Raw genomic sequence first — 4,976 nt, 5'->3', positions numbered from 1 at the left:
CATACAACTCCATAACAATAACAAAAAAAAATCTGATTACAACCGAGCAAAGTATCTGAATAGACATTTTTCCAAAGTGTTACAAATGACCCATAAGTACATGAAAAGACGTTCAACATTAGTAATCATTGTGGAAATGCACATTCAAACCACAATGAACTATATCTTTATACCTGTCAGAATTCCTGTTATCCAAAACATGAGACAAGTGTTGGCAAGGATATTGAGGACAGGGAACCCTCATGCAATGTTAGTGGAATTCAACTTGGTGCAGACACTGTAGAAAACATTATGGCAGTGCCTCAAAACATTAAAAATAGAGGTACCATGTATTCCAAGGGTACCTTTAAGAATGTATCTAAAAGAAATGTAATGAGTATCTCAAAGAGATAGGTGCACAACCATGTTTATCGCAGCATTATTCACAGTAGCCAAAAGAAGGAAACTTCCTAAGTATCCATGAGTGAATGAATGGATAAAGATGTAGTTTGGCGGGGGGGAGGGGGACGGTGCAGGTTCATGTGTGCATGCACGCACACACAACAGAATATTACTTAACCAGAAAAAAGAAAATTTTGCCACTTGTGGCAATGGGGATGGGCATTGAGGATATTACAGTAAGTGAAATAAGAGAAAGACAAATAGTACATGATTACAGTTGTATGTGGAATTTACAAAACAAACTGACAAGCAAAATAAAACAAATGCCATACCCACGGATACAGAGAACAGATTGCCAGAGTGATTACCAGAATGGAAGGGGTATTAGTATGGACAGGGACAGGGGGCAGTGGGTGAAGGTGATTAACAAATAAGAACTTCCAGCTGTAAAAGAAATAAGTCATGGGGATGTAATGTACAGCACAGGGAATATAGTCAATGATATATACGCTAATATAACAAATTTAGAAGGCGACAGATGGTAACTAGACTTACTGTGTGTAACAATTTTGCAAGGTATACATATTTCTAGTCACTATGTTGTACACCTAGCACTAATATAATACTGTGTATCAATTATACTTGAAAGAATAATAAATGTCTATTTTTGAATGCATATAAAAACAGCATTTACAAGGCTTCATTCACACCACAATACTCAAAACAGCTCCATATAGCATCAATTTTATATTCAGGATAGGATGGGAGACTGCCTTTTGCATTGAAAATAGAAACAAACCAAATGCTCGTCTCCAATTCCATTGTGTAAGAGAGCACAGACCTGTGCTGAGTCAAGGCTATGTAAAATCAGTCACCTGGGTTCATGTAATGAATTCATTTCCCGTGGCAGGGTCCAGCATGCTGCCCAGAAATGCTGGTTTCTTTGTTATTAAGGCAACAGTCTTAGAATCCTTGTAATAAAAGTTCGGACACAGTTCCAAAGCCCTCTCATCATCCTGGATAGATGTACTGATAGAACACATGACAATCTGGAACCTCAGTGATGGGCTCTTTAGTTACGGCAGATTCTATTAGTGTTGGAAACCATTTGTACTAAGCGAGCCCTCAGTTGTGATGATTACTCCTAAAAATTATTGTAAAGGTAAATTTCAGTGTTTGTACAGTTATTGACGGGTATTTATTTTGAACACCTCAAATCACAAAACTGTCTCTTACCTCTTGAATCTATACATCCAGTTCTCTAATTTTCACTTCACTGTAGATGAGGTTTTCTCCACCCTGTCCTGTAAATTAACAGCAAATTAACATTGCCAAAAATCTATTTTTCTCACCTCTCCTTTTGTTCATAAGTCTCCAGCATACATCTCACATGCATATAATCTAGTTCAGACTCCCTGATCCCTTAGGCCACCTTGGATCCCAACTCATCTGTTACCACTCAAGACAAGCTTTCAAAATACTTTGAACGAAATCCTTTTGAAGTTGTCAAGTTACACTTAGTGCTGAATTGTTGGTAGTTAATGTCAGTATAAATATAAAGTACAATGGTAAAAATACTTAAACAAGAGCAGAGAATTCTCTAGGATGTACCAACTACCTATGAGACCTTGAGCTCATCATATATATACATTCTGAGCTTCCATTGCTTTCATTAATGGTGAGATTACTTCGGATGATTTCTCACACATTCTTGAACATCATTGAAAAAAAAACTTCAGTAATCGCACTGCCTATCTAATTTGTGCTTGTTTTGTATTCTCTCATATATGCTTGAATATGTGAATCCATATACAATCACTGAATTAGCATAATGAGATTCATCTTCTGGCACTGGTGTTAAGATTGAGAATTTTTGCTATTGATGGACAGAGCTGTGGTATTATGAGGCAATATTTCTTATTATATTGCTTTTGTTGGAGTTAGTGAGTAGTGTAATCCTGAAAGCAAAATAAAACGTGGAGCTAAACAAATTGCCTCTCATATTTACAGAGGGCAGGCAGGCATATTACTTCACATTATGCATAACTGAAGTTGTAAAATACTGCTGTAGCGTTTTGATGATTCAACAGTGAGGGTGTGTCGTTGATCAGAGAGCTGATGTTGACAGAGCATACCGCAGTATAATATATGCTAATTGCATATGGCTTTATACAGGCTCTCAAAAATAGAGGAATGTGAAACTTTTCAGATCCACTATCAGAAGTTGAAATTTCGGGGTTGTGGAAGGGATATAATTTGATATTTGAACTCAAGAAATGGATAAGATTAGTTAGAGATGCGGTAGTATTTGCAAGGTCTGTATGACCTTTACATAACATGATCTACTGAAACCTGTTTTTCCAAATGTTTATATGTATGCACATTGACATTTAAACTGGAAACAATGGGATATAAATCCTCTCATTAAGAATGTGCCAATGACTGATTATTATTCTTGAAGCAGTGTTGTCCTTTTTCTTGCATGATAAATGCTTCTTGTTAAAAATTTTCTACTGCTATTTATAAAATGCATCATTCTGAGATTCTGACCGAGGTTAGAAGTATCGTATTTGAACTTTAATTTAGACAAGTTGAAAACATGTCAGAATGGGGTCACTGTTTGGTGTTTCATTGTTGCTCAGAACTCTGGTGTGTGTTAAGCCTGTATTGAATGGATGATTGCAATCAGTTGCTTTTACTACTTATTACCATCTCTGGATAATGCTTAAAGGTAGGAGATTAGAATGTGCAATCATTTGATCATTAAAGAAATGTTTAGAAAGTGTCAGATACCTTGCTTTGTGTTTAGGGATACACTGGTGAACAGGGCAATTTTTACTCTGATCATGATTAAAGTCCATGGGTTTTTAATTATTTCTGGATTTGTCCATTTTCCAAGGGCATACTCAAAGGAACTAAAACTGCAAGTATCCAAAGCTTGTCACCAATCTCTCTCCTTGCTTGTTTGTGCATTCCTAAAGTCCACTGTCTACCTTTTATAGGAATTCCAACTTTTACACTCACTCATAGCCTAACCCCTTTAGAATTCAAACCAACTTTAATTACTACCCCCACATTCCCACTTAAGATAAATCTGAGTTGTCCTCAACACTGTATTTTGCTTTAGTGCTAATTAATTTGGTGAAAGTATCTGTGATAAACCCTTAAATGGTGTCATAAAAAGATCACTTCTAATTGTTTTGATTATCTTTTACTGTATACACTTGCTATTCTTCCTTTTGTCTTTACTCATAGACATGATTTTTGACACATTATGGTCTCACTTTTTCCCTAGACCACTGTGGAGACAAATACCTAAATCATGTATGGCTCCACATCTAATTATATTTTGCATCATTTCCTTGTGTTGCTTCTCACTTTAATGCTATTATCCTAAGTGGAGATCCTAATATAGGGCAATAATTGCAGTCATCTCCCCCACAGTGTGTGTAGTTTCAATCTTGACTCTTGAAAAAAATTCTACCTTGGAACACTCCCAATAATAAGTTGATGACTTATTTCACCTTTATGAAAGAGAGGTAGAGGAGAAAGAGAGAGAAAGAGATGGGTGAGTACTCACAGTATTTCATGAGGTTTTTTTTTTTTTTCAGTGTTATGCAAAAATAGGAGCCCTTACTTCTTTAAACCTTCAATAGTGTTTGTGTGTAAAATATTGAATAAGCAATAGTAATAAATAGCAATAAAGTAAGGTTACGTTTTCTGAAAAGGCCTTGGTACTTCTGGTATTAACAAGGAAAAAAATATCTTTACCCTATGAAAATGTTAGAATTATAACTTAACAATATTGGTAGTGCCTTCACTATAATGTTATATATTTACTTCATATTTAGTAAATGTTCACTGACAGTGATTGCTATGGTTTCTTTTTTAGATTGTTAAGAATAGAGCAGATTATTGAAATATTGTCACAAGTGACACCTTGTTAAGATGCTTTGGAATATTAAAGTAATAAATAAATCTCCACTTGGGTGGCAAAAGTCCTTTGCTTTTTAAGTCCAGGGGTTAAAAATTCTACAAGTTTTTTTTTGGTTAAAAAATAAATGCAGCCAAGATTCCATTCATGCATTTTTTGTGGCTCTAATATATGTAGTAAGAGCGTGCAGTGGTGTCATATTGATCCTTTCTGTTCAAGCTAATAGTTTATTCAGCTGCTCCCATTGGAATTACTCTTGTTTATATATCTTTCCCTTCCTTTTTGCTTGTATTTACTCTTTTTCTGAAGACCACTATCGACCGTATTATTAGATACTCTTGGAATGTGTTAGAAATTTTTCTAGTTGAGTACAAGCAGCCTTCTGCTGATGTTCACTTTCTTCCCGGGTGTCTAAGCTCAGGCTTTGTTTTTTAAACCTCACCACTGTGTCGGAGTCTGTGCACTCTCCCTCTGTTGGGGGGGAGTTGATTGTAATTGCTTCCAAGCAGGAGGACCCACTGGGGCAATTCAGATGAGGTTGGGCAGAAAATTTGGATACAGTGTGCACTTCCTCTCCTCAGCCCTGGTGATTCTCCTCTGCTTGTGTCTGTTGGTAGAGTGGTGTGGTGTTGTCATTCTTTCTCAATTTTGTATCGTGTTG

The sequence above is a fragment of the Herpailurus yagouaroundi genome, unplaced genomic scaffold, assembly GCF_014898765.1.
Source record: "Herpailurus yagouaroundi ecotype Mexico unplaced genomic scaffold, PumYag 67793, whole genome shotgun sequence".
Taxonomy (NCBI): Eukaryota; Metazoa; Chordata; class Mammalia; order Carnivora; family Felidae; genus Herpailurus; species Herpailurus yagouaroundi.
This window is presented reverse-complemented; position numbering follows the sequence as displayed.